We start from the raw sequence: 9,513 nt of genomic DNA, 5'->3' as shown, positions 1-9,513 counted from the left end.
AGCGGGCGGAAGTGGCGCGACGGCCCGGAGGCGGAACTTCCGGCAGCGCTGGGGCGGGGCGCATAGCGGGGCAGGGCGGGGCCAGAGGGGGCAGGGCAGTGACGTAAAATGTGGCGTGGCCACAGAGGGGGCGTGGCCATTCCAGGAGGAGTGTGGCTGTCAGGGTGGGGGCGTGGTTCAGAGAAAGGGGCGGGGTTAGAGGCGGGGCATGGGGCGGGGCGTAGCGGGGCGGCCATAAAATGGGCGGTGCCTGTGAGGTGAGTGGGCGCGGTCTGCTGGTGGGCGTGGCTCCAGCCCTCAGTACCACCCTGTGTGGGCGTGGCCATATGTGGGCGTGGTCCTGTGTGGGCGGGGCCCCACCGGGCAGGGTCCCCTCAGACCTCTCAGGGCAGGGACCCTTCAACCCCGCGCTCTCATCGCCCGGGATTTGCCTTGGCCCGAGGACCCCAAACGTGCGGCCGAACATCGCAAACGTGAGGTTCAGCACCGCCAGCCTTGGGGCAGAGCATTCCCATCGTACTGGAGCTGAGCTCGCCTCTCCGGGCCAAGCACTTCCCCCCGGTCTGGGCACCCCCTATCCCTGGTGCGGAGCACCCCTGAAGTCCGCGCTTCCAGAACTCCCAAACATCGTTACTGAGCATCCCCCAAGGACTGAGGCTGAGTCCGGGGGGACGGGGAGCTCTCTTTTCCCACCACATGCTGCCGCCGGCCCTGATGCCTCCGAAACCCCGGGACCGCAATTAGCGGTGACCGTGATTGATGAGCCAGGACGCAGCTCACGGGGGGTGGGGGGGACACCCCAGCTGCGCCCCAAATCTTCGTTAAGCCAAGACTAACGAGCATCGGGGAGATTCCACCTCTCCAGACCCCCTCAGAAGCCCCCCCATCCAAAGGGGGTGGTTAGAGAGGTCCTGTGGGACCCCTGCCCGGATTGGCTAATTAAACGCTTTAATTAGGGCCGTGTTGGTTAAACAAACGGGGTGGGAGAAGGATGGAAGGGGACATCCCCCTGCCTCTCTGTCCCTGCCGTCCCTGCCCGCAGCACGGCACGAAGCGATCAGGAGTGTAATTATGCCCCTCTAATTAGCGGGATTAGGGGCTAGCGGCGGCTCGAGGCTGCGGATGCAGGAGGGGGTAGCTTTAACCTCACACAGCATCGCCCACCCCGACCGGCTCTTTGTCACTGCTGTCCCCAGGGAGTGTCTACAAAGGACGTCCCCAATGCCAACCTGTCCTCAGAGGGATGTTCCCACCACTGGTGTGTGTCCCCAAAGGGATGTCCCTGCTGCCACCACATCCCCGAGGGTGCAATGAGCAGCATGCCCCCAAAGAGATGTCTCAATGGCAGTCCTGTGGCATCCAAAGGGATACATCTGCCTCTGGCATGTCCTCAAAGGAATGTCCCTGGTGCCACCACATCCCCAAGAGCTTGTCCCTGCTGCCAGCATGTCCACCCCCTGTCACTACTGTGACATGTACCCATACGGACACACAGCTGGTGTGTTCCCACTGGCAGCATGTCCCCAAAGGCATGTCCCCAATGCCAGCCCCACATCATGTCCCCAAAATGATGTGTCTGCCACCACGTCCCAAAACGGAAGTCCCCACTGCTGGTGTGACCGCAAGGGGATGTCTCTGATGCCACCATGTCCCCAAAAATATGCACCTCCTTCCCTGGAGTGTCCCCAAAGGTGTACCCCCACTGATGTGCCACTCCTGAGGCATGTCCCCGAGGGGATGTCTCCACAGCCAGCTCTGCCGAAGGCAGTCTGCCCGGAGGGCTGCACCCATCGCCAGCCATCACCCGTGTCCCCAAAGCAGAGTCTCCAGAGGGGTGTCACCCCTGCCCCACTGCTGGCATGTCTTCAGATTGCCATACCAGCTGCCAGCGTCCCCGCGGCTGTAGACCCCATCCCCAAGCCCCCCGGAGCTGGCCAGACCACAATCAGAGGCCTGGGGAGGGAGGAGGGGGGCGGGCAGGATGCAAATGAGGGTGGCGGTTAATTAGGGCCTGAACACTCATTACGGCCGAGAGCAGCTGATTGCGATGCAGCTCCGAGTCCCGGCAGCGCCATTTGACCGCGCGCTAATGACACGGGGGTGGGGGGCGAGGGTTGAGCGGGGGGACACGGGGGGACACGGGGCCCCCCAGCCCGGCTCACCCACAGCCCCTCGGCAGGCATTCCTGGGAGGAGCAGGGGCCGCGCTCAGCTCTGATGCGAGCGAGGACCGGGCTCAGCCCTGCCGTGAGCGGGGACCGCGCTCAGCCCCAGCTCAGCCCTGACGCGAGCGGGGATCGGGCTCAGCCCCAGCTCAGCCCTGACGCGAGCGGGGACCGCGCTCAGCCCCAGCTCAGCCCCGGCTCAGCCCTGACGCGAGCGGGGATCGGGCTCAGCCCCGGCTCAGCCCCGGCTCAGCCCCGGCTCAGCCCTGCCGTGAGCGGGGACCGGGCTCAGCCCTGCCGTGAGCGGGGGCCGCGCTCAGCCCCAGCTCAGCCCCGGCTCAGCCCTGACGCGAGCGGGGATCGGGCTCAGCCCCGGCTCAGCCCTGCCGTGAGCGTGTATCGGGCTCAGCCCCAGCTCAGCCCTGCAATGAGCTGTGGCAGTTCTCAGATCGCCCCATGAGTTGTGGATTTTCCCAGCTGGGCTCACCTGTGAAACGGGCTGTGGGTGCACTCAGCCAGGGTCATCCACGCAATGAGTTGTGGCCATTCTCAAACGAGACTCCTCCGTGCAACGACTTGTGACTGTTCTCGGACAAGGCTTATCCGTGCAGCGAATTGTGTCTGTTTTCAGCCCAGGCTCACCTGTGCAAGGATTTTTGGGTGTTCTCTGCTGGGGGTCACCCACGAAATGAACTGTGGCCGTTCTCAGTGAGGGCTCACCCATGCAATGAGTTGTGGCCGTTCTCAGCTTCTGGGGATGTGCGGACGGTGGGACAGGCAGCTTGGGGAGGCAGAGGGGAAACATCCCCCGGGTCCCCAACACTCCCCCGCTTCCAGTCAACCTTCCAATTCAATAGGCATGATTAAAAGTCCGCCAAAAAGCCGAGCGGACAAGTCATTAGACCCAGAGCAGTGTGTTCTGCAATTTACTGACCTGCTTGTAATTAACCTCCTGCCGCCAAAACACGCTGCTGAAAAGAAGTATAAACTTATTAGTGGCGACGGTGGCTAATTAAAGCGAAAGCTGTCATTATCCCGAGATGTGGCCGCAGGCAGGAAACTGATGAAAGGAGAGAAAAGACGCTCGATGCAATATTTGGAGGGACGCGGGGATGCCGAGCGAGGCAGCGCCCTGCTGCCGCCCGCCGCTGCCCATCAGCATCCTGAGCGCCTGCATCCCGCTCCAGCTGCCCTTCCCGCTGCACAAAGGGGACCCAGGCGGGCTAATTCGGCGCAGGGGCAACCGGCACGCCCCCCTCTTTGTCTCCCTTTCACAGCCAATATCCCGACCCCAGATGGGTTAATACATAATGCAGACAAGCAAGTAATTGCTTGCCTTTGTGAGGCCGTCAGCGCTGGGTCCCCGGCCCTCTGATCCCCCATTAGCGGCCATGCAAACAAGCCTTCCACCCAATTAAGCCCAGCTTTGATAAAGCCTTTCCCAATGATGTGGCGGTCCCAAACTAGCGATTCGCACATGAGCCACTACCTGTTAAACCCCGCGTCGGCTTCCTTCGGGGACGAGCATCGCTCGCCTCTCGCCGTGACCCAGCTGCCGAGCTCTGCCCGGCTTCCCCTGGCCCTGAAGGGAGGCTCGGCTGATAAATGATCTCGACAAACTCTATATTAAAGAGGTGGAAATGGGATGTTAATATACCCCAAGCCGCTCGTCTCGAGAACACATGGGCTCCGGCTTTCCGAAGATGCTGGTAATGAGGCAGGCTGGGATGCCCGCGAGGAGATCTCGACTCACCGGCCTCCTGCGCCTGCCAGGTGCGGAGGACAGACAGACTGACACCCGTCCTCTGAGGCATCCCCACACGGTTCCACAGAGGCTCCATGGGTCATCCACTAAAGCATCTCAATCTGCTCACTGAAAGCATCCCAGCAGCATCCCCTAAAGCATGCCAGTGCACTTTCCTGGATATCCCCGTTTTATCCTTCACCACACTCTGGCACCATCCCCTAAAGCACTTCAGTGCACTCCCCTAAATCCTCTTGGAGTCATCCCCTAAAGCATCTCACTAAGCTCTCCCAAAGCATCCCAGCGTCATTCCCTAAAAAATTCTGTCACCTAAAATATCCTGGCATCAATCCCTACATCATCCCAGTGTCATCCCTAGATCATGCCAGCATGTTAATCTGAAACATCCCAATCTTACTCGTTCACACACCCTGGCATTGTCCCCTAAAGCCTCTCACTGTCGTTCTCTAAATCATTTCAGTTTACTTCCCTAAAGTTTCCCAGGATCATTCTCCTAAAGCATCCCAGCACCATCCCCTACAGCATTCCAGCATTATTCCTTGCAGGATTCTAGTGTACTACAGCACGGTGTATTACTCTCATCCCCTGATACATCCTGGCATCCCTTTGTGCATCCCAGACTCATTCCCTAGAGCATCCCAGTGACATTTTCTAAAGCATGATAGTTTGCTCTCCTACAGCATCTCAGCATCACACCCTAAAGTCCCATAAGGTCCCCTAAAATATGCCAGCATCTCTCCTTAATTCATCCCATCATAATCTCCTAGAGCATTCCAGTCTGTTCTCTGAAAAAATCCCAGTATCATTACTTAGAGCATGTCAGCATAGTCCCCTAAAACATCCCAGTGTGCTCCCCTTAAACAGCATCATCCATGAGAGCATCCTGACACCGTTCCCTACAGCACCCCAGTGCCATTCCCCACACCATCCCAGGGTCATTCCCTACAATATCCCAGCGTCATTCCATACAACATCCCAGGGTCATTCCCCACACCATCCCAGTGCCATTCCCCACACCATCCCAGCGCCATTCCCCACACCATCCCAGGGTCATTCCCTACAATATCCTAGCGTCACTCCCTACAACATCCCAGTGCCATTCCCTACAGCACCCCAGTGCCATTCCCCACACCATCCCAGCGCCATTCCCCACACCATCCCAGGGTCATTCCCTACAATATCCTAGCGTCATTCCCTACAACATCCCAGTGCCATTCCCTACAGCACCCCAGTGCCATTCCCCACACCATCCCAGTGCCATTCCCCACACCATCCCAGTGTCATTCCCCACACCATCCCAGTGCTATTCCCTACAGCATTCCATCGTCATTCCCCACACCATCCCAGTGCCATTCCCCACTGCATCCCAGTGCCATTCCCCACACCATCCCAACATCATTCCCCACTGCATCCCAGCGTCATTCCCTACAATATCCCAGTGCCATTCCCCACACCATCCCAGTGCCATTCCCCACACCATCCCAGTGCCATTCCCTACAGCATCCCAGTGCCATTCCCCACACCATCCCAGTGCCATTCCCTACAGCATCCCAGCGTCATTCCCCACTCTCTCCCAGGGTCATTCCCTACACCAACCCAGTGCCATTCCCTACTGCATCCCAGGGTCATTCCCTACAATATCCCAGCGTCATTCCCCACTGCATCCCAGCGTCATTCCCCACACCATCCCAGTGCTATTCCCTACAGCATCCCAGCATCATTCTCCACTCTGTCCCAGGGTCATTCCCTACAACATCCCAGTATCATCCCCCACACTATCCCAGTGTCATTCCCCACACCATCACAGTGTCATTCCCCACACCATTGCAGCATGCTCCCCAAAATGCTCCAGCTCCATGCTCTAAAACATCCTAGCATTATTTGTTAAAGCATCTGAACGTCATCCTGTAAATCATCACAGTATCATCCTCTAAAGCATCCTGGAATCATTCCCATATGCTCCCCTAAAACATCTCAGCATCTTTCCTTAAAGCATCACACTTATTCCTCAAACAATTCCAGTCTTGTCACTCCCTGAAGTATCCACCATCATCTCCCAAAGGATCCTACTTTTATCCTCTAGAACATTCACTACATTCTCCTAAAACATCCCAGCATCATTCCTTAAGGCATCCCAGCACTGTCCTCTCAAGCATGCCACCACCATTCCCTACACTATCCCAGAGTCATTCCTGACAGCATCCCAATGCCATCCCTTAATGCATCCCAGTGTCATTCCCCACATCACACCAGCATCATTCCCCACTCCATCCCAGTGTCATTCCCTACACCACCCCAGCATCATTCCCTACACCACCCCAGTGTCATTCCCTACACCACACCAGCGTCATTCCCTCCACCACACCAGCATCATTCCCTACACCACCCCAGTGTCATTCCCCACTCCATCCCAGTGCCATTCCCCACACCACCCCAGCATCATTCCCCACACCATCCCAGTGTCATTCCCCACACCACCCCAGCATCATTCCCTACACCACCCCAGCATCATTCCCTACACCACCCCAGTGTCATTCCCCACACCACCCCAGCATCATTCCCTACACCACCTCAGCGTCATTCCCTACACCACCCCAGTGTCATTCCCCACACCACCCCAGCATCATTCCCTACACCACCCCAGCATCATTCCCTACACCACCCCAGCATCATTCCCTACACCACCTCAGCGTCATTCCCTACACCACCCCAGTGTCATTCCCCACACCACCCCAGTGTCATTCCCTACACCACCCCAGTGTCATTCCCCACACCACCCCAGTGCCATTCCCTACACCATCCCAGTATCATTCCTAAAGGATTCCAGCTCTATCCCCTTTATCCCCACTCCCCCCAGTCCTCAACTCCCCCCCCCCCCCCAGCAGCCCCCGTGCTCCCCTTTCCCTCCTCCCCACCCCAAGTGCTGCCACAACCTCAATAAATATTCAAAAGCCCGCATTTCCCTGCCAAACGCCTGGCTTGGGGTGGGGGGCTCCCGGGGGGAATGTTAATAACGGGGCTGCCAGGGATTCCCCCCTGGCAGCGGGGAGGGGAGACCCAGCCGCTCATTTGCCCAGACAAATATCTTGTCGCTCCTCATTATGGCCAAACTTCGTGCCTCAGTTTCCCCCCGGCCCCAGTCCCTCCATGCCGTCCAGCGAGGGTTGGGAAAAAACAGGAGGAATAAGAAAGCGGCAAAACCAATGTAGAATAATGAGGACAACAAAGTATGGAGGAAACCTTCCCCCATCTCAAAACTTTGAGGAGGGTGATTTGGGCAAAGCCTAGGCAAACAGCCACTAATCGCCAAATCAAGCAGCAATTAAATGCCGTGGCAATGAGAATAAATCTGCTAACAAGGAGGCGATGCCCTCGCACTCGCTGTTTGCCCAGCTGATTAACGGGGATGAATCTGAGGGGGATTATCCATCGGGATGAGGCGGCTCCTTTGTCTCCATTCCCCATCACAAGCTCTCTCAGAGGATGTATTGGATGCGCGTGTGTCACCCCTGGGAGCCTCAGGGCTCATAGTGGGATTAATACAGAGGTGCTTTAATCCCTGAGGCTCCCAAAACCTCCAAGATTCCCATTAAAAATTCTCCCATTTTCCAAGAACTCAATGAAAAGAAGCCCAAAGGCTTTCCAGGGATTAACACCCTTTTCCATCCTGTAGTTCTGTGCTGGAGATGTCCCATTCCTCAGGTCAGCTTTTCAGAGGGACCCAAAAGGAGAAGGAGGGGAAACAGCAGGTTTAGATATTCCAGCATTGCCATCAATTCCCATCCCAGAGAATTATTAAGGTAATAGTTGGATAACCCTTTTATTCTGTGGATTTTTTTCCCCCCTGATCCTACTGAGAAATCCCTGTGCTGCTCATTGCCAGCAGGAGAAGCGGAAAAGCTTTGTGCTCGACTAAATTAATATTTATTTACTTTCTCTGTGCCCGGCTCCAAGGGACAGATGAATAAATAATGCATTGCCCACCGGACACCTGGCAGCTTCGGTGGGATATGGAGAGCCCAGAGGATGCCGGTGAGGCTGAGTCCAGATGTGCACCTGTCTGCAGCCTCAGCACAGCTCTGGGCATGGAAAAGCATGTCTAGGCAAGCTCTCCAGATGTGCAAACTCTCCAGATGTGTACTCACCTTGTGCCTCCAGATGTGCACACATGGAAACCACCTGGTTCTCCAGATGTGCCTGAGTATCCCTGTGACATCAGGGACTTCTCCAGCTGTTGGTCTGAATGCAGCTGCATCCCCCAGACCACACAACCCTCCCAGATGTGATCACCCTGGAGATCCTTGCTGCCCCAGATGTATGTGGAAAAGCCTCCCCCTCCCCAGCTGTGCCCCAAGACTCCTCCAGATGTGAATGCCCTTGGGGCCCAGATGTGCAAACACGTGTGGGCTGCTGTGCATGCAGATGTGAGGACCCTTCTCCCTCCCAACATCCCAGATGTGCATATCAGGATGCATGTCCCCCTGGTCCTTCCCCATTGTCTCTTCTCCCCACCTTATTTTTCCCTGGGTCCCTTCCAGGTTCCTCACACTCCCGATTTCTATTTTTTCCCCACTTTTATCCTATTCCAAGTGCCACCGTAACAAAGTCCCGTAATGAGCCCCCCCCAGCAGGCCCCCCCTAATTAATTCACCCCAGCCCCCCCTGCCCGGGTGCTCGCTGAAGGACGCTCATTGCTTTCCACATCAGCCCCAACACAACAATTAAGTGGCCAGTTGCTACTTACGGATTCACTGGCACCATGTGCTGATTACTTCTTGTTTCCCGCCCCCAGAACCCCCCCCCCCCCCCGCAATTTCAAGGCCACTGGTGGTCCCAGCACCCCCAAAGTCCCTGTCCCTACCAGCACACCCCGGTGTTGGGGTGTGTTACTCACTGGAACAGCCTCATTTCCCCGGAGGGTGCGGGCTGATGCTGCTTTTCAGGGTTTATTGAGGTGGACGTCCCGAGTGGGGGGTGACAGCAGCCCCAGTCACGTCATTTGGGGTGAAGCCAGGGAGCTGCTGCGTCTCCTCCTTCCTCCAGCTCTAGGACTCCCCTTTTCCTCTGCCCCCTCAAAAAGTCATCCCAGTCCCACTTCACTACCAAGCCCCCATCCCATACGGGACAGCCCTCGCCTTCGTCCCCGTCCCGCTTCTCAGGGACGGGGAGGGCGCACAGGGACACCCCGGTCACCCCGCCCAGCACGGCCCCGCCCGGCCCCCACCGGGGGCGGTGCCGCAGGCTGAGCCCGCCGAGGTGAGCCGAGCCGGGCTGAGTCGGGCTCTGCTGAGCCCCGCCGAGGTGAGTCGGGCTGTGCTGAGCCCCGCCGAGGTGAGCCGAGCCGGGCTGAGTCGGGCTGTGCTGAGCCCCGCCGAGGTGAGCCGAGCCGGGCTGAGTCGGGCTGTGCTGAGCCCCGCCGAGGTGAGCTGAGCCGGGCTGAGTCGGGCTGAGTCGGGCTGTGCTGAGCCGCGCTGCACTGAGCCGAGTCGAGCCGGGCTGAGCCGGACTGGGCTGAACCGGGTCGGACTGGGCTGAACCGGGCCGGACTGGGCTGAACTGAGCCAGACTGGGCTGAACTGAGCCG

Source organism: Prinia subflava, chromosome 22, assembly GCF_021018805.1.
Source record: "Prinia subflava isolate CZ2003 ecotype Zambia chromosome 22, Cam_Psub_1.2, whole genome shotgun sequence".
Taxonomy (NCBI): domain Eukaryota; kingdom Metazoa; phylum Chordata; class Aves; order Passeriformes; family Cisticolidae; genus Prinia; species Prinia subflava.
This window is presented reverse-complemented; position numbering follows the sequence as displayed.